Source organism: Helianthus annuus, chromosome 17 (assembly GCF_002127325.2).
Source record: "Helianthus annuus cultivar XRQ/B chromosome 17, HanXRQr2.0-SUNRISE, whole genome shotgun sequence".
Classification (NCBI taxonomy): domain Eukaryota; kingdom Viridiplantae; phylum Streptophyta; class Magnoliopsida; order Asterales; family Asteraceae; genus Helianthus; species Helianthus annuus.
In genome coordinates, this window is record NC_035449.2 from 148,164,939 (window position 1) to 148,187,102 (window position 22,164).

The 22,164-nt window shown below is 34.4% G+C and overlaps 1 long non-coding RNA gene and 1 pseudogene across 1 annotated transcript; both read right to left on the reverse strand.

Annotated features, from left to right (window-relative positions):
• Window positions 1-787: 787 nt before the first annotated feature.
• Window positions 788-5,148, reverse strand: LOC110923253 (annotated as a pseudogene).
• A 15,021-nt stretch (window positions 5,149-20,169) lies between these two features.
• On the reverse strand, window positions 20,170-21,052 carry LOC110921069. Its single transcript, XR_002582142.2, has 2 exons — window positions 20,892-21,052; window positions 20,170-20,630 (listed from the first exon to the last, which is right to left on the reverse strand). It is a non-coding gene; the product is annotated as an uncharacterized LOC110921069 (long non-coding RNA).
• Window positions 21,053-22,164: the final 1,112 nt, after the last annotated feature.

The window sequence follows — 22,164 nt, forward strand, 5'->3', positions numbered from 1 at the left end:
CAATGAGCCAACAGATGATTTATTTAGATTTGAGTTGTCATTTATTTAGATTTGTTTCTTAAATGGTTTTTTTTTGGATATAGTTACTGACTGAACATTATTTTTCTATTTATATATTGAAGTCATGAGCGATTCACAAAACAAAGTGGGGAAAAAGAAGGGCAAAACACCGGTATGTTGTTGGTTCAACTTTTATAGTTTTTGATTAAATTTCCTTATAAACCTTTTGTGTAACTTATTTATTTTTTTCTCTATTGTAGGTGGATATGGATTCCGATTCTATCAAAGTCGACCTAGAAAATGATAGCTCTATAAATTTGGAAGATGATGAAGTTGGCTCTATGGAGGTAGATGATAAAAATGATAGTGGTGTTAGAAAACCCAAGGCATTTAGCCACCGATATTGCCACCATTTAGCCCCATTCAGGCATTTAGCCACCGATATTGCCACCATTTAGCCATCGGTTTTTGCACATTTTGATACCATTTAGCCGCCTATATTGCCACCATTTAGCACACAATTTGCGAGTTTTGATACCATTTAGCCACTGATATTGCCACTATTTAGCCATCATTTTTTACATAATTGCAACCATTTGCTACCATTTATTTGCTACCATACTGATTACTGGAATATTGGTTTTTAATTCAGATTTCTTCTCCCTGCTATTTCCATCAAAATTACATATCAATAAAACTACAAATAATATAAAAAAAGTCTAATAAAATCTCAAAATTATATAAAACATCTCGTTTTCAAAAGCATATAAAAATACCAACTAAAACATAAAATAACTAAAATTATCCTAATATGATAAACATCTAAACATTCAAAACCAAGTGTTTATAGCCTATCTTCGAACTGTAGTTGTTAACATAGCATCAATTTGTGACATTCTATCAAGCAACGCATCTTTATCCACCTTATCTTTTTCTTTGTTAGCCAACAACCCCGCAATAATTCCAATCTACAAAACAATCAATGAATAGGATCAAGAAATCAGAATTAACGAAAAGTAATAATGGGTCAAGTTGGTTGCAAAGAAAACAAAATACAAATAGATATATGAAATGAAAAACAAAGAGTAAAGAAAAATATATGAATAAACATACCTGACTCAATTTCTCAAGACTCATCGCACCCTTTTTTGTCTATATCAGTAAGAATCAAGAAAGATTCTTACCAATAATGAAATAGGCTCGGAGAGAATCTGTTGGTTGTTGATAGCATGTCTTAATAAGTTGTTGACCAGCTGCATACATGATCCAAGAGTTACATTTGGTTGTTCAAAAATAAACTAAACCATACCAGTAAATGAAAAATGATCAAGTTTGACTTTTGAGGTCAAACAAACCAATAACTTACAAAGATTCTTTTGACATTGAAACTAAACCATACCAGTAGATGAAAAACGGTCGCTTCACAATGGATCTTGTACATCTGTTACAGACTTCCATAGTCACGATACCATTAGCTTGTGTCGACTTCCATCATTTTCAATACTTACCATTTGTTGGAAGCTGTAGAATAAGAGCCTAAGATGAATTAAAATACAGCCATTAACCTTAGTTTAACACAATATACATGAAAATCGTGCTAGACACATGAAACCAAACACGACACAAATATTCGCGGATTGACCCGCACACAACCCGTTTAACCTGAATTTGGGTCTAATGAGCGGGATGCGAAGGTCTAATGTTGGGGCCAAAATGGGTTTGGGTTAAAACATGTAATTGTTTTTGTTAGGGCTGCAATGAACACTAAGAAGTAGAAAAAATAAGGGCTGCCATGGAATTTAACCTCAGAATTACGAGAAACCAAACACAACATATCCTAACGGCCTAGCCTCGTTTTGCAGTTAATCTTCAATTTGGTTGGTGGTAAACTTATTATAGGATTTCTCAGGCAGATGATGCTAAAGAATTCTAATTAAGGTCTTTTTTCTAAGCTTCCTAATACTATTAGTTGCATAATCAGCACTAAAAGGATAGATTAAATCAGTGTAGAAAGCACAAGATCAAATTAGCAAAGAGCAAAAGAGTCAATAATACCAAAATAACTACTTACCCTCCATAGAGTTGCTTTGAAGAATAAGAAGGCAACGATCCATACCCACTGTCATTCATCTGTAACCAGAAACATATCCATTTAGCATACGAGATAAGAGATTAAATTCTACAAATTTAATGTGTATTTCATGATGCAGCATACTGCATATATGGAGCTTGAAGAAAGCAAGCCCATACCACTCCTTGTTTCGGCTCGGTGCTCATAAACCAGAGAAGCAAGTGATGAAACGCTAGGTAAAACTAAAGGTACAGGAATACCACTTCCTCCGGCAAACACGGAATCATTCCCCGAAGATGGGTTATGACCGCTATCCCTATCTTTTAAGACATCATCACGAAGGCGGAGAACAATCTGAACAAGTGCGTCCCTCACACTGCCAACTTCTCCAATCACCTGCATGTTACAATAATAGTTATAGAACACTTAAAATATCGACTGATGGTAAAACTGTAAAATGAATTAATGAAGTATACCTCAACAAGTTAATCATTAGCATCTGCACATTTGGGTTTATCACCTTTCGATATGCGAACGTCTGCTCTAGTTCTTTTTCGAAATTTGTTTATGATTGAACCACTTTTACCTATAATGCAACCGATAACTTTGGAAGGGACAAGAAGCCTAATGGAAACATTTTCTTCCTCGTCTTCGTTTATTTTTCCTTCAAGTAATAGAACTGCTTCGACTGCCATTGATTTTATATCATCCAATGACTGCAAATAAACGTCACAATACGATAAGATACAAAAAAAGGATCTTTATGAGTAATTAAAACAAAATAAAATGCATACTTCTGTTTCTTGGACTGTTACAATGCATTCATCGCGTCTGGTGTCATCAACATCAACACGAGCACCACTAGCTTCTCTGACACTTTTAATAGAGGCCCCACCCCTTCCGATAACACGTCCTATTTTGTGAAACGGGTAGAGAACACTTAAAAGCAAGAAAAGCTTTTCTTTCTTCTCTCCGAGCATCTGTAGTTAGGAATGATTATATATGAGCATAAACAAATCTTTCATGAAAGACTCATTATTTGACATAACAAGTGGGTCCTAAGAGAAAGAAAGGTGAAAAGTGGTGACTCTTCTAAGTCATCAACAATAGTTGCTCTTTGGCTACGGTTTTCAAATGTATGATGGTAGGTTGATGATAGTGAAGAATGGCTAGTATCTTCCTATGTACAGTAGCAGGCCTGCTGAAGTTGTAAGCTTATTAGTTTTGCCAGCTCTTTGTCGCGTTTTTGGCGAGAGACAATGGTTAACAGCATAGTGTCAATGACTCGTCTATAAACTCATGGTCTTTTAGTGACCAAATTCCCTCAGTTATCCATCAATAAAGGTACCAACTTTTGATAATTCATCACTGAAGGTCTATTGGGATTTGGGAAACTAGGTGTGGGTAATAGTTTTTCTAAAAGTGATTAAGAACTGATTATTCAGCAGGTATATTTTTCAGTCACAAATGTCAATAAAGGCCAAAATTTCTTGCAGGGTTAAAAAAACGTTACATATGTAACTTGATTGAAAATGTCATACATCATGTGTCCATGAGGTAGAAGGTTGTCAGGAAATGCCAGCATATACAAACCAGACCATTTACTTTAGTTTGCAATTTTTAAACCAACCGACCAAACGTTAAGAAGATAATAAAAACTCAACCATGAAACTAAACCAATAACCGGTTTGGAAGGTTACATGGTTCTACCAATTCTTGTGATAAAAATGTATCAAAAAATGTTATTTTACTTTATTTTTAATGGAAACTGTCTAACACAGCATAAGCTAAAAATATTGGATGATCTCAACCCAACAAGTAGTATTTGAGTGATGACATTTAGCCAAAACAATAAAAAAAAACTTGTAAAAGATATTAACATCAACAATATATATAAAACTAGGGGTCTTCCTGGTTCGCTTTCGACGATTTTAAGCCAAAACAACAAGCCAAACCATTAATAATGATTTTTTTTTATCAAAAACCAAAACCAAACCATTGAAAATAAAAACTGAACCAGCGAAACGTCACTAATGGTTAAGCTCCCATTTGATGACTTTAGTCGACCGACCAAAAAATAAAATAGAAACCAATCATGAAACCAAACCGATGACCGGCTTTGACGAATTCACAATTTAAACCGAAAAAGCACCCGGATCGGTAAATTCGGTACCGGTTCGGTACCGGTAACGGGTCTGATTTGCTTATCCCTAGTGACCTTTTTCATTTTAACATATTGATACTTGAACAGATCTATTTTATACTCACTATGAAATATCAAAAACTCTAATATAACTTTAGAAAGCAATTGGGTGCACACCAGTGCATATAAAAATGAAGGGTAAGATTACCTTTTTCATTATACTATTTGGTAGATTCAAAGCAACCTTTAAATACAAACTGGAAATCCTCGGGATTTTTTTTGTGTTACTTCAAAACTGAGAGCAACCTCTAATTGTTTTTTAACATGTTTGACTCAATTTTAATATAAAGGAACACAAATGCCTCAGTCCAGATACTAATTCGCAATTTCATGCTATCAGATGGATCTTCTAAATGAAGCCGAAATGGCTGTGTGCAGAATATACAACAGTTCGTCATCAACAACTCATTTAGTTAACCTAGTGCATAATCTATTCAACACTAACAAACCAGTCAAACAAAACCCAACTAAATGCAAATGAACAGACATCAGGCATCACCTCTACCAAATTCATATAAACAATAATCAACAAACATACTGTAGCAGGCCAAACGGGAAATACTTTAACCTTAGCAAGAACAAGATCGTCTAGGTTCCACTTCTGGAAGTTCCTCCGCCGTATGCTTCCGCCATTAATGTCTTTTCCCATCACTCTTCATCACAAGCACACCAAAACCCTAACAGCAGGAGTGCTGAAATTAGAGGGAAACAAATTTAGGGTTTAGGAAGTAAACGGAGGTGTTGGAGAATAGCAAGTTGGAATATGAATGAATGGTTAATTTTGGGATTCTATTCAAAACCCTAACATTTGGAGAGCGAAAATATTTGCCCGACCATTCAAATTGTAACCCGCTCAATTAATGTTCACATGTTGTCACCGCTAAAACGGTGGCAATTCAAACATACCTTTTTAATTCTCTGTATTTGGGACTTTTTAGCCACCTAATTTGTATTTTTCCACCGATTAGCCACAATATTATTGAAAGCGTGTTTAATTTTCATTTTGGTGAGAAATCGGTCTTTAAATTCGCTACCGTTTTTTTTGTGACAAATTACGGTGGCAATTGTCCATTTTTCTAGTAGTGGTTAAATGCCATTTTAGTCCCTGTGGTTTGGGCCATTTTACCAGTTTAGTCCAAAGGTTTCATTTTTAACCTGTGGGTCCAAAAAGGTTTCACAGTTGCCATTTTAGTCCACTAGGTTAACTTCATCCATTCTTTTTGACCTTCCAAAGAATAATATATTTTACTTCATTAATTTTTCAAAATAATATTTTACCAAAAATGTACGTATAAGAGTATTTTCTGAAATATTACATAAGTTACGTTTTAGCGTTCCGTGTTGCAATAACAAATGCGTAACTTAAATTCCGTGAGAGTTTTGGTATTATTTTGGAGTTGTAGTTTTTCATGGTATTTGTCAAGTTATATTATTTTACCCTAAAATAATATAACTAGTTCACAAAATGAACAAATAATCACACAATAGTCTTAGAATGAAATATATACGCTAAATTTATATCTATCAATTTTTATTTACCAAAAATCAACCTCTGATACCTTGTAATTTTTGTAATAACAACTATGGCGAAGTTTATTTTGAGAACAATGTTAAAAACATATTTGTAAACACTTGCTAGAAAAATGTTTTCTAAGTGTTGGAATTTTAGAAAAATTTCGCCAGAGTTTCCTTTGTAATTGGAGGTGTCCATGCTTATTAGCATATCATTTTCTTTTCAAAAATTCATTCAAACAATTCTCAATCAACAATATACAACCTCTACTTACCAAACTTGCCAAAAACAAGCATAAACTATAAACTTATGAACTTGAAAATTTATAAAAATGTGTAGTAACTTACTAGTGTTCTTAGTAAGTCTTATTACCTTTTAAAATGTGATTAGTTCTTTAAAAGCTTTATTTTTAAAGAGTTTAAGTGTTTACAACTTCCAATCATATTTTCTAAAAATATTTCTTCATGAAATTTTCTTGTTATACAAGTGTTTCTACACTTGTTTATCCACCAAAAATGTGATTAGTTTATGTAAGATCCAAGTTTTAATGAAACTTATATTTTTCACTTGGTTCTTTCGAAAAACCACGCATGGATCTTTAGATCTACATGATTATCACCTACTTTGATCTTTATTTTTCAAGAAATCATTCATTCATTCAAGTTCATGGTTTATGTGTGGATGATTCCATCATCCTACAACATTCTTACTTTCTCATCTTGCTAGATCATGTTTTTAATCATGATCTAGCAAGACTACATGATGATTCACATCATTTCGACTAACAAACAATGATCAACATGCATATCAACTTGTATTCATCATGATATCTTCATCTAGCAAGCTTATGTTCATGTCTTCTTCATATGGTTCATTAATGTTCTTAATATTTTTGATCATGATACATCATTAACCACTTAAACAAGATGAAAAATGAAAGGATCTAAGTTCTTACCACTAGCTCAAGGCTAGGGGAGTTCAAGAGTAGAAATTGAGTGGATAAAAGAAGATAAGAGAGGTCCTTCCACTTTCGAGAACTCCGAGCTTAGTTGTATGACCTTTATCACACTTGTATGCTTGTGGAATGGTTGAAAGTGGTTGAATGATGATGATGATGGTGGTGCTGGTTCTCGGCCGAACCAAGGGAAAAGAGGAGAGAGTGTTTGAAGTGTGTTGTGTGAGTTTGATGATGATGAGAATGATGGACTCCAAGTTACTCTTATAATCCTCTAACACCTCATTAACCTTTGTATAATATGCTTCATTATCCACCAACATGATCCAATTAAATAATGAAATAAATCCATGGGTGGGTCACCCATGGTGACCGTCGCCAAGGGGGGGGGTATAGGGTTGGGTTTCAACTATTTAGTTATTGTTTGGTTAGATTTCTAATGTTTAGTTAGGAATATTTTGTATGATAGGCTATGATGTTCGGGGACCATAACTAGCTTAGTAAAAGTGAAACAATGTTTTTGACAATATTTTTGTGTTCCGGGTAATGTCCGGTTGTTCGGTTTGATATTGTTCCGTTAAAGTGCTTAATTGATCCGTAAAGTGTCTTTTATTTAACTTTTAGTGACACTTTTAATTCCCGACACTTAGGAAAGTATACAGGACCATTCTGCCATATTTTTGGCACATTATTAGCCTATTAAATGCTGAATTTTGTTAATAGATGCAGAATTCTGCATTTAGAGTGGGTTTTAGGCACTTCCTAGCACTTTAACTATCACCTAGTGATGCTGTTTTATGATCCTCACTTCCCTACACTCCCTACTAGTGTAGTGTCCTGTCTCTGGCTCATACTGGCCTCAAAAACATTGTCTGTCTATGTGCTAGCATTGTCAGCATGTTTTCTGGGTTATCCCCTCACTGTGCTAACTGTGCTTTGTGCATCAAGTTTGTCACTAAAGTTTGTGTGTAATAAATGGAGTGACAGTATGAATGTGATGCATGTGTATGTATGTAACAGAAATCAGAAAGCAGTTAAATTGTCAGTTGTAATCAAGCACAGTCATTAAGCACATAATTAAGATTAATTAATTGTACGGTACCTGTAATTGTGAGGGTTGTCACAAAGGTGGCGGTGGCGACGTCGGAGAGTGATAGGGAGGATATGAATGAAGGTAAACTGATTGAAATATTGGTCTCACTCATTAGGACCCTGATATGGTGATCCTAAATAATATGCAGAACCCTTGGAAATCTCAAGAGGTGCATATGCGACCCAGATGGTGGCATTTCTGGATCCGAGTCTTCGTCCGGCTGGTTTTGTTGGTCCAACTAGTTTTGGGCAGCTGGAGGAGTGTTGATATACTGTTTTGGGTCAAATGACCCATGAAAGGAATGGGAATGTGAGTGATGGGATTGATGGGAATGGTGGGAATGATATGAATGGTGAGAATGGTGTGATGGTGATGTGTTATTGAGACAGAATGTCTCGCTGGTTGAGATGAAAAAGAGTCACTCGAATATTGATAGTGACCCGAGCTGTGATGTTCTGAGCTATGCGGTAGCGAGGGTTGTCACACCCCGAATTTCCAACACAATACCTGTGGGCCCGGGTGGGGAGTATCGTGACGTAAGATTGGCATCGTCATAGTCAAATATTCACAGATAGCATCCATCGGCTTAAACAATTATAGCGCTATTGGAGTAGCACACCACCCAACGGGGCTTTGTTAAGTCTTTATTCTATAACGTTCTCGTTGCTTTTGTGACGAGGGATGCTAAATACTAGTGGACACTAGAGTTGACATATTGTTATGCATGATAGTTTGACCTCGTATACCAAATGCTATGTTGGATTGAAAATACTTTTATACACATGCCACGAGTCTAAAACTAGTGTACTCGCCAATACCTTTGTATTGAACTATGCTTTTTAAAACATGTTGCAGGTTTAGCGATGATGTTGGTGATGCATGGAATCTAGTAGGATGCTTAGATACACACTTTAATTTGTATTCTTATCGTATTGTATTTCATTATTCATGATCTTGTATTTACTTCAAATTCTTGTAATTGATTCTTTAGAAATGAAATGAAATTTACTATTTAAATACTTATCACAATTATTAGTGTTATGATGTCTCGAGCAATCTATTTCGTCTCACTCCGATGTTTCCGCCATCGGTTGGGGTGTGACAGATTGGTATCTGAGCCATAACTATAGGGAATTAGGAAAATTGCCATGCTTTTACCTAGTCTATAGTTCTAGAGCTTTATTCTTATGTTTTGCTTGAACCACTTGCATGATACTTTATTTGCTCCTTATTTATTTTCTTTTGACCTTTTAAACATATATGTCACTTTTGTGTTGATACTTGTTTTATTATTTGTTAATACTTGTTGTATTGTCCCATTCTTTATGTGCTATCATTGAAATGTCTTTTACGTGTTATTTTCTTGAGATGCTTATTGTGTTTATACTTGTTATTATTATTTTGAACATACGTCTTCTACTCGTTTATACTAAAATCGAAACCACTCGTAATACACAAAGGAGACGACTTCACCAAAATAGGCGTAAAACCCACAATTTGGTGAACAACTCTCAATCCATCTACTTCTCCTTTTTACATGAAATTCACCATCAAGTTAGGAGTGAAATCCTCACCTTGATGGAGAAATTCAAATTTCAAATTCTAGTGGACCCTCGTCAAAGTGTTGAAATTAAATTTTGACCCGACGAGTACCAACCACACTTAGGAATACGAAATCGCCAAGTTAGGGGTGAAACCCGCACCTTGTCGACTAGTTCCACTCCTTGATTTTTTTTCATAAATCCCGCCAAGTCTCGAAATTTCGATTGATTTGGGACATGTAGTAACCGGAAGGGTACATACCGTTAACCGACTTGTCGGCGAGAGTATTCCACCTATTAGGCCAAAGCATGCTCCTCAAATTCAAAAGACTTTTCGACCACTTTGGTTAGTCAAAGTTCCATTTTGGAACCATACAAATTCTTATCAAACATGTGTTTCTATTATTTATCTTATACGATGCAATCTTTCAAATTCAAATTTACTTTCGGTATTTTCTTCTCACACACACAACATATTAAATCTTTTTCATACATTTATACATATGCATGATTTCATATAATTTTATTCATATTCTTTGTAATAACAAATGGGGACATATCATCGAGATAGGAGGGATTTCCTTACCTTGACGATTAACTCCACTCCCTCTTTCCTTAAAACGACCTCACCAACAAGTTAGGGCTGATTCCCTTACCTAGGTGATCGTTACTAAAACTTTCTTTCAAAATGTTTTATTATGCAAACCCGATCGTGTTTTATACCTAAATCATTTATCATTATTCAAAATACCTACTTATACCGATTTCAAAATACATTGTTTTATCAAATGTACTTCTTATTCTACAATCTATTTTCACTCAACTCATATACACGAGATTCTTAATCATGTCTTAAAACGTTTTATTGCCTAAATTTCAAAACCTTACGAGATGCTACCCTTCAATTTAATCGGTCCAATGAATCTCTTGCCCATGAACTTCATATTCGACTTAATCACTAAAACACACACTTACGTTATATCACCATACTAAAGACTTTTGTTCCCAATCGGAATTCAAACCAACTTTCTCATATACTTATAAGATCTTATAGATATTATACGATCATTTTACCCAAGACGCTTTTCAACATCAACATACCATTTGTTAAATTTTTAAAAACAATCACTAAGTTCTTTTGCTAAATTTCTTTTCTAAGGATCGACGTTTTCACAAGAACCTCCAAAATTCAAAATTTCTTGTTTTGATGCAAATGAAACAAACCCGTTATATTCAAAAACCTTTTTCTACACCGCTTAATTCGTCATCCAAATTTCAAAAACATGGGCTAGAAGACTTCATGGGGACCGACAATCTTCAACATACGTAAACTCTTTTTAAAACAAAAGTAGCATTTCATTCATTTCAAAATACGTTATGCATAACCAATGAATACTTTATAATGTCTTACATTTACTAACTATATTCTACCTTCCAAATCAAACTCGATCTATTTTGATTCGATAAACTAGACGTTTCGCTTAAACCAACTATACATGTATATCGTCATATACGTTCTAATAGATACCTCGCGACGAAATCACTTATATCACTCGTTTTACATATTCAAATTTCTCGAGCATTTTATATGCCCAAATTCGTTATGCTTCAACATACACTATATACGTGATTTTTATTATTCGTACATACACTCATATTCATACGTTTTATGCTTATACTTATACTCATACGTTTCGTGCTGATACTTATATTCATACTACTCATACGTTTTACGTCTATACTTATACTTACATGTGTAATCATACTTAAACTCATATTTATGCTCATACATTCATTCATACTCATGATTCATACATTCGTACCCGTACGCGAGCATAATCCGAGGGATTCGCTTACGTGGGTCCCACGCATACTTAAGCATGGACTTGCTTATATACTACATTCTTATACGTACACGTTCTCATATTTTAAAATTATGTATACCCTGATTCATACATAATTAGTACAAGCTATGCGGATCATGCGGCGATCAAAATAATCGTGGGTGCACACGGGAATATAGTGATAGGCGTGTGAAAACCATAGAGTGTACTACTGTATATGGTAAGACACGGAACGTAACATGACACCGAATACGAAATGGACGTAACATGGTCAAAACATGGTGGATACGCCGCTGGTACTTCCTATATATAAGTGTTTTCATCATGTTACCAAACTTTCGTAAGACGTGCCATGAGAAATTCAGTGTTTTGTAGACCTTTTAGACCTAATTCAAACTTTAAACAACTCACAAACGTGTTATATCCGATTATCCATGACGAGACTTCGCACGCTACTTTCGTCTATCCAATACATATGCCATTCTTATACTTGCATTCGTTTATTAAGAGTCAATCGTTCAATTCCATATACGCAACTATACGTTTCCAATTATGTTTGGTACCTCAAATCATTTTAGACAAATGAACTCCTTTGCAAACCTATCTTGTCATTCTTCAAAATTTCATACTTTTTACGTTTCAAAATTTTCGAGTCTTAATTCTTAATAAATCACCTTTTGCCAAAACTCTTTCAAGTCTTCCTCTTGAATAAATTTCGGGACGAAATTTCCTAAAGGAAGGGAGACTGTAACGCCCTTCTTTTCCGTACTTCCCATAAATAGAAAGTCCCGTTTGTGTTTCTATTTTTGGAAGTCTTGTGTTCTTGTAATCGTCTTTTCGTTGTAATCGTTGTAAAGTCCGAGACTTGGATCATAAATAAAATTTGTATTTCTTTAAATTCATGTTCTACGTACTTCATACATGTTCATACATTTGAATTGACTATACACACGATACCTTATTGGTAATTTTTACAAAGTACGTTAAACTTGTCAGATATGCTCAATTCTTACAAATACGATACATATTCGTGACATCCGTACATATGTATACTTGTTTTGTATGTGTTTTATGATATAATTGCATTACATACCTTTACTAATGATCCTTTACACTTAAACACCCTAAAATACCTAAAAAACATCAATATACCAAAGTCTAGGGGTCAAAAGTGGCAAAAATTCAACATTTTTCTCGGCTGCATGGCGTCGCCACCCGCGACGGGTGGAGGAGAATTCCTCCATGGGTCGCCACAGACTCTAATCCGAGACCAGCTCAATCAGCCTACAGGATTGGTCACATTTTGTTGGTTTTGTTGCTTTCTAAGTGTGTTTCTTGCATTAGTTAGTCACCAACTCAACCCTAATCCATCCCCTATAAATACCAAGCATACTCCAAGCCATTTTCACTTTGGAAACTCATCCAAATCACTCTAAGACTCTAAAAAACGCAGCTGCAAATCAGTGTTCAAGCAGATTCATCCTACTTCACAAAAGTGAGCATAACTCACTCGTTTCTTGTCCGATTTACTTCATTCTTTTTCCTATGTGCTTGGATTGATCTTAGCTTCGATTCCATGGGTTTTTCAAAGTAAACCAGTCCCTGGAACGTCGCCAAAAAGGCTCCAAAGTTCACTGTTTGTTTTTATTTTGATTAAATCTTTACTAAACTTGTTCAAACTTGAGTCTAACTCATCTCAAACCTATGTCATTATGCTTATAACCACTTCTATGGTTAGTTAGGCTTAAAAACAAGGTTGAGACATTCAAAATCAGAGGATTAATCCTCACAAACTTTCTGTTTTGTTCAAGGGTTTAACCCACAAGTAATGTTCAAGTCCAAAACTTGATGTTTGTGTGATTTAGGATTAACTTGGGTTGTCCTACATAAAATCCACACATTGCTTGATGATTTCTTATAGATTAGTGGTTAGTATTCTTGTATTACTTGTAGTTCATGACCCTTCTTGTATGTTCATAACATCAAGTGTAGTGGTAAACACTTAGAGGTGCCTAAATGGAAGACTTTACTTCCTACCTCCTACATGATTTCTATGACAATAAAGAGGTACCTAAATGGAGGATTCATCCTCCTACCCATGCTTGAACTATTGGACTTATTTATATATTACATAACCTAAATAATATCTATATATACTATTCAACATTCGAATCTTTGATGATGAATTTGTGTTCATTCGTCAGAGTACTAGACTTACACCATCTATGATCATACACTTGTTATGAATCTAATGGATCTTTGATCCATGAAATCCTACAAACTCTTTGGAGTTTTAATAGTGTCAAGAACATGTGCTATGTGTACAAGATGATTACTTTTCATATACTTACTTTTCATGCACTTTAAACTCCATACCCTTAGACTGAATGTATCCGTCTCTTTAAATCCCAAACCGAACTTACTCAACCTTCTAATCTCAATAACTCCGTCACATTGGATAATCGGAAAGCATATGCAATTTTGTGAGTACACTTGACCCATTTTCCTTTTAATACACTTTGGGTGCAACATGTTTTACTTGTTAAACTGCACAATTCACAAACATGCTTTTATTCATTCGATCCATATACATGCTTTGTTATGCTTAGGTTCATGCTAGAATACATACTACTTGTTAACTCGGCTTAAACAATTATAGCACTATAGGAGTAGCACACCACCCGATGGGGTTTTGTTAAGTCTTTATTCTATAACGGTCTCGTTACTTTTGTGACGAGGGATGCTAAATACTAGTGGACACTAGAGTTGACATATTGTTATGCATGATAGTTTGACCTCGTATACCAAATGTTATGTTGGATTGGAAATACTTTTATACACATGCCACGAGTCTAAAACTAGTGTATTCGCCAATACCTTTGTATTGAACTATGCTTTTTAAAACATGTTGCAGGTTTAGCGATGATGTTGGTGATGCATGGAATGTAGTAGGATGCTTAGATACACACTTTAATTTGTATTCTTATCGCATTGTATTTCATTATTCATGATGTTGTATTTACTTCAAATTCTTGTAATTTATTCTTTAGAAATGAAATGAAATTTACTATTTAAATACTTGTCATAATTATTAGTGTTATGATGTCTAGAGCAATCTATTTCGTCTCACTCCGATGTTTCCGCCATCGGTTGGGGTGTGACAGTCTATTTTTAGAAACTTTGATCTTGCATATCTATTTTGGTTATTTTTTTAATCCCATTATCTTTTTTTGGATCTTTTCTATATATATACCCTTAATGAAGCACGTTCCAAGTAATAAAATTGATGTTATATACGAAAACGCCACCGCGCCAATCTAGTCCATAGTTTGTTTTGATCTCACGATCCATAAGCGTTCTCACCGTTCTCACACTTTTCACTGTTTTCCCTAAATCCTGACGGTCAGGATTTAGGGAAAACGGTGAAAAGTGTGAGAACGGTGAGAACGCTTATGGATTGTCAGATTAAAACAATCTATGGACTAGTTTGGCACTGTGGCGTTTTCGTAAATAACATCAATTTTATTACTTGGAACGTGCTTCATTAAGGATAAAAAGGTAAACATCGTTTCTTGCATAAACGCCATTAAATATAAAACGCCAAATAAATACAAAACGCCAAATAATAAAAACTATTTTTCCTGCGTAATTTTTCCTGTGTCTTAGTTGGTGTATTTTATCATCTTGGTCTACAAAAACGCTATTAAATATAAAACGACAAACTTGAAAGATGGGAAGTATTACAGACTTAACAAATAAAGCTGAACAAAACAATAAATACAAACAGTAACTGAAACGACTGATACTTTATTACTAGCATATATTATAATAATATCCCACCTAAACTACGCGCCAAAAACATCCTATAAAGAGAAACGTCTCAGCACCTTGCATTGATCACACCAAAAAACAAACGCGATGTTTCCTAAATACCACTTATTATAAAACGCCAAAAAAGTTAAAAAAAAAAATCAAAGATGGCAAACATCGTTTCTTGGATATTCAGTATTGTTCTGCGTGAAGTTTCACCGAATGGATTGTTAGGTGAGGGGGGGGGGTAACTCAATAAGATTTTGCTGCATGAGATGGCCAAATCTTCAAGAAAAAGAGACTGATGACAGTCAAATGTCATTTTGTGTGCTTTGTTCTTGAAGAAGGTTTGGATGAGAAGAAGAGACCGATCCTAGTGTAAATGATATTTTGGACTCCATGATGATAATAAAGATGACGGACAAATTGCATCCACCCACACGACATCGATCTATGTCTCCAACATCCACAAAGCCACTTCAACAACGAACAACAATAAAATTACACGAAAACCAAAACGCCATATACTTGTGACAGTTCTTCTAGTTTCAAAGAAGAAAGAGACTGATGACAGTGAAGCTTTGGAAGAGAAATTGGATTAGGATTTTTAATTTATTTTTTTCACTTCTATTTTTTTCTTTGGTTTGTTATCTAATTTTCCACTAAAAAATACATTATTTCTCTAAAAAAAATGCTTGTAAAACGCCAAGATGCCACAAACGCCAAACTCCAAAACTATAATAAAATTACTATAGACAAGTATTATTAAAAACTCCAAAAAAATTACTGAAATGTATAAAACAATGTACAAGAGAATAGAACAATGTGCCATCTTTATCTAAACGCCATTAAAAATACAAAACGCCAAAATCTAAAAGATGTGACGTGTTACAACCTTAATAGATGAAACTGAACAACCAGTAACTGAAACGATGGAAACTTTATTACTAACATTTATTATATTAAAAGCCACTCCATGGGTAATTGAATTTATTTATATTTTCAAAATGCCATAATTACCTGTCACATTATAAGTCTGCATCCTACATGGCGGCAAATAGGGGTGTTCAAAAAACTCGTGGCTCGCAGGTCGCTCGAAACTCGCTCGAAAAAAGTTCAAAAAAAGCTCAGCTCGAAATTGGCTCGGTTGTAAACGAGCCAGTTCGGCTCGGCTCGGTTTGTAAACGAGCCGAGCTCGAGCTTGGCGTGGCTCGGATCGTGAGCTAGTGAGCCGGCTCGATAAGGTTTACATCCTTCATTTTTTTGTCCCACATCGCTCAAAAAACAAAAACTAAGGGAATATTTCCCCTATAAAAGAAGGTAAATAAAATGTACAAAGTGAGTTAACTATTTATACTTGCATATTTAGCCATTTGGTTAAATTAAATTGCATATATGGCCCTTAATATATGAAAATATTCATTTTTAGGGCTTTTTATTTAGTAAATTTTGCGATTTTTTGTTAGTTCGAGCTAGATCGAGCAGAGCCGAGCTAGCTCGAATTTTAATCGAGTCGAGCTCAAGCCTCAAATCCCAGTTCGATTTGAATTCCGAGCTCGAACCGAGCCAACTCGAATTCAGTTCGAGCTGAGCTCGAGCTGGGTCGAGCTCGGCTCGACTCGGCTCGTTTACATTCCTAGCGGCAAAAAAAGGTCATTATATAAGTAGAACAGGTAAATAAAACTTAACACTCCACACATTCTCTAAACACGCCACAAGTTGTCTAAACCGCCATAAAACTTAAAAAATGGCTCAGGTTATTGCATGGAGGTTTGAGAGGTCGGAGAGACGTTTCGTCCTAAAGCTCTTTGATAGGAGAAGGGTGAAGGTCAAGACATTCAAGGCCATACTTAGTAGGATGAAGCCGTTCAATGGGATATTCTGGCCCTTGAGATTCCAAGGGCCGACGATTGTGAACGGACTCGAACGGTAATAAGAAGATTGAAGAGAAAATTTACAACAGATGATGATGATGATGATGATATTGACGATACTGGTCTACCAACAGTTACCAGTTGGGGTTCAGATGAACAAGCAAGAACGGTTAAATTGACTTGTCGATACGGGGTGGAATATTCATTGTCGATTGACGAAATGCTGAACACATAGAGACTAAATCTTCTTGAACAACTCTGTGATTTAGCACCTTCGAACGATGCAAGATCTAGGGTTGTCATGATATTTAGGTATAGGTTGCAACAAAGACGAGATGAAATAATGGCGTTATACGCCAATGCACAATATGATGATGATGAATCTGAAGAAAGTGATGAACAAAGCAATGGGTACATCTCCGATGTAATCCCATACACAGAAAACTATTAGTTTGTTTTGATTTCATCTTATTGTAATCTTTTGAATTATTAATGAATTATTAAGAACGCCATGAACGCCAAAAAATTTACCGTTATAACATATATGGGATTAATTCAACTGGTGAAATCTACAAAAAAGTCAAAAAATTGTAAAGTTTGTATTATTAAAGGTATATATTGAATTTGGTAACACCATGGACGCCAAGATGTTAGAATTATTAATTAATTTTAATAAATTTGGGAACGCCATAAACGCCAAAATATTTACTATGTAACACAATGCCGATTAATTTAACGAGCCAACTCTAAAAAAGACCAATAAAACGCATGGTAGTCATTGAATCTAACTACACACCAAAAAGAATCTTAGATGCAAAAAATGAAGCAGTATTGTGACACAGCATTGGGAAAAAAAATATAAAAACACAAAAAAGCCCTTCCGCCCTTATTATATCGCGCGACACGTGTTCGACCAGGATTCGTTCTCACCGTTTTCACACTTTTAGGCGTTTTCCCCTGATCTGTTTATATATATATTGAGAAAATATATATTGTTCAAAATGAGTTAGAAAGTCAAATATGAATGCATTTCGGGCAATGGCTGTTTGTCAAAAAGGTCCCATTAGTTTCGGTCTTATCCAAAACAATTAATCAAAACAACTCATTCATGGTTTGAACCTTTAGAATCGAACTAGCTAATCTGATTAATTTGGTATGGTTTGATGCTACAAGTTTTAGTAAATATATAGACGTGGTACAAGTTTCTATCATTTTATAACCTGAAGGCATGAAATATAAAAAAATAGTTACAAATTAAAAATTGACCTCGATTATAAATAACCTTGAACATTTGAGATCATAAAACTTAGTAAGCACTTTTTACTTTTTTAAGCGTAAAGTTACAAGTAACACGACATATGAACACTTCATTTGAAAGTTAAAAATGCGCGATATGTATCCATCTTGTAGAAGCAACAACTTGTTAGCAAATAAATATCCAGTAACGAGTTGAATTCGTAACCTATTATACTCTGAAAGGTTTATCTGATCTATCGTTTTATAGATGCGAAAACTCAAACTAAGAAATGAAACTAACCTACCAATGACCTCTAGATTAATTGGTAGGAAGTTTCTCTTTAAAGACTCAAGTTCAATTCTCATTTGGTGTAAAAAAAAGAGTGAGGCACTGATGGGCACTGGTAATTTACCGTCGTGCCTACGGACGGGTGGGTTATCGGGTTTTCCCCGAAATTGGTGGTGGACGACTCGGATTACTCCCGTAGTACTCCGTTTGTCCAGTGGGTGCCCCAAAAGTGCTCGTGATTGATTTGTTTCCCGTGAAAAAAAATGAAACTAACCAATTCGATTTGGCTTCATATATAAAGGGCCTGGCTACACTTAACCATGCCCAAAGCATTGAATAAGAAGAAAAAACAATATGATCAAACAAGAGACAATATTTTTGTTTTTTTCCCATACCCAAAAACTGCAAATATTTAATATGCTTATGATAAGTTGTACGTTATGCATCAGAAGACTTAGATTGTACCTTACAATGCATTTAATGATGTCACCTCTAGAGAAATTATTATTATTACTATATATTATTATTGTTATTACTTTACTCTATATTAATAAGCGAATCGAAATTAATAGTGATTTTAATATTATAATAATATATAGATTTTTAATATTTTTATTATTTTAATATTATAATAATAGTTATTTTCTTTACTTTTTAACTTTAATCCATTTTTTAATATCAGGGGTTGAGATAAGCTTGGTTGATTTTCTTTCGGTTATGTTTTAATGTTTTTTCTATATTTTCTTTTTATTCTTGTCAGTAGTTCTGTTCGCAACACGCTCGTAGTGATTTCAAAATACATGTAAACACAGACTAAATAACAAAAGAAATTCGCCGCAACGCGGCTAAGTTATTTAAACCTAGTTACTAGAATTTATGAAGTTCACATGAAATTTCAAATATTATTACTAACACTCATGAAAAGTATAAAACCCAATATACCCTTTTTATAGTTTTATATGCAAATCCATCCACAGCTTTCTTGGAGAGAGAGAGAGTGTGTCTCAACTCTCAAAGAAAGAGAAAGGAGTCATTCATTTGGTCTAAAGTATAGATGAAATCTTGAAGGTAATAATGGTAAATTACTCAATTATGTCACTTTCAGTTATATAAAAGAGTTAACTTCCATTTTGTTTCCTGTGATTTGGTTATTTTAACGGTTTTGCCCAAATAGTTTAAAAATAGTCATTTTTCTTTCTGATTTTTCTAACTTATCGTTATTTTGCTCCCCGCCTCTAACTCCATCCAAAAAATCCATTAACTAGAAGGGTATTTTGGTAATTTTATAGATAAAAGCAAGGGCATGTAAGTCTTTTCACCTAAATAAACCTATAACTTGTTTATTAACATGTATATAAGTTATTCTTTTCTGATCTCCCATCTTTTCAACCACTCTTTCTACCGGCCACCACCATCCATAACCATCCACCACCACCTGCAACTACCACCTGCCGACCACAACTACCGCAACTTTTAACTAAACGTTTTAATTGAGTTAGAGGCAGGGAGTAAACTACCGAAATACCCCTACTTTTAATTGAACGTTTTAACTGAGTTAGAGGCAGGGAGCAAACTGGCGACAAACTCGAAAGATCGGGGAGGAAAATAGTTATTTTTAAACTATTGGAGCAAAACCGTTAAAATGACCGAACCACAAGTAGCAAAACGAAAATTAACTATCTATAAAATTATCTTTGTATTTTATTTTATTTTATTTTTTTGAACAGTTGCATTAAACCGGGAAAATGGACTAGCAAGAAGCTAGACCTTAAAGAACAAGCACCAAATTTACCATTTTGATATTACATCATATTTGGTCCGCATAGAGTATTCTAACCAATGCTCACATCTCCTTATTGTTAAACACCTTGATAGTTCATGAGCTTTTATAAATATTCATTCATGAAAAGAGTGAAACATAAATTCTGATAATACAAAACAAATATTTCACAAGGCTATGACATTCTTGGTGAAACTATGTTGTTTTTACTTATCATTTTTTGACATTTTGGAGTTGAGAAAATAAGATTTGGTTTTCTTGATGAAGCAGAAGGGCTTTTCTTCTAAGTTTTGCATTCTCTTCAATCATGCATTGGTTTTGCATGTACAACTTCAAGTTCTTCATTGCCATCTTCCTTTTCAATATCACAAACAAAACCCTTGTTTTGTTTCTTGAATTTTTCAAACCCATATATCTTTTCCTGTTACATTGAACAAATTATTATCAATAGTGACAACTATTTACTTTTCAAATATGTCTTTGTGTATATTTTCTTATATAACCGGACTTTATTTACCCGCGTGCAACATTGATGCATACTGATATTGGTTAATAACCAATAAACAATATATGGAACTCGATATGATCGGTTTGCACAATTAAATAGTGCATACCGAGCATATAAAATATAATTATAATGACATTTCAATTTCAAGAACAAGATAAGAGTGAAGTAGCTAACCTTTGTAGATGGTGAAACTCATGGCTTGATTGGTGAGCAGTGAGATATGAAGGATGATAGAGGTTTTCTTTGGAAGTGCCAAGACACATCTTCTATTCACCTCTTAATGACAATGTGTGTGTTAGAAGAGAGTGAAAGATTTGGATCAAAATGGAGAAAATGAGAAAACAAGTGGTTTCATATATATAGACCAATTGGGCAAAGGTTATGGTTGTTTCATTGTGTATGTATGTATGAGGGGTAAAGTGGGAATTTTACAAAAAAAAATACTCTATTTCCAAATCTCTCATCACACATTTACATGTTTGACCACCAATGATCTCTTGGACCAACCTAAAACATAATGATGAAAAGAGGACCCATAATTACAAGGACCAAATGAAAGAGAATTCACATGTTGTAGTAAAAAGAGATCAAATGTGACACTCAATCACACACAGTAGAGAATTAACATTTGTACTTTAATCCTCTCTTGATCAAAGTTTGCAATCTAAATACTAAAAAACACATAGTGGGACCCAAATAAAGATACAAACTTTTTCTAGTAAATTTTAAAATCTAAAATTACAATGCTATAGTAACATGTATTCCATGTAGTAAAAGTTGTACATTGTTTTAACTTTGTTGATTTTAGCTCTGTAAAAGAAAGACTATCCCCAAATGACCCAACAATGAACTTTCTCTTTTATGCCTTTATCCATGGTTTGGATCCTAAAACTTCCCCTTTTTGTTCTTTAGTTACCATGAGCAATCATGATAGGAGGTTTCATTGATATCATGATGGTAGCTAAAGGCAACTTATCTCATTGTTGAATGCTTGAATTCAAACTTGGGATGCTTGCTTAGTTACTTGGTGACCAAATTGAATAATATACCTAACTTATAAAGCGTTTTATGACTTTTCAGACAAACCAAAACGAGTATAAAACAAACCAGTACGTTATAACATAAAGGTTATATACGATATAGTAGACACCAAGAAAGTTTTGGCGTCTTGTCGTTTCAATTAAATCTCGCAATTGAATTTGCCCTTTTTACGGTCTCTAACGCAATCTAATAGGGGTAAAAGGGTGATTTAGTTATAATTATAAAAGAAATGTAATGCAAGGATTTGAGCATGTGAGTCATAAACAACAAGAGTTAGAGCACCTGGTTGGGGGATGTGGTTGGGAAGTGAATGAGGTTAGGTTTCTACTTTTGTCTCTTTTGTACATATACTTGAGTACCCATGGCCTATACACATTCAATTGGAAAACGAACTCTTTTTTGGCTT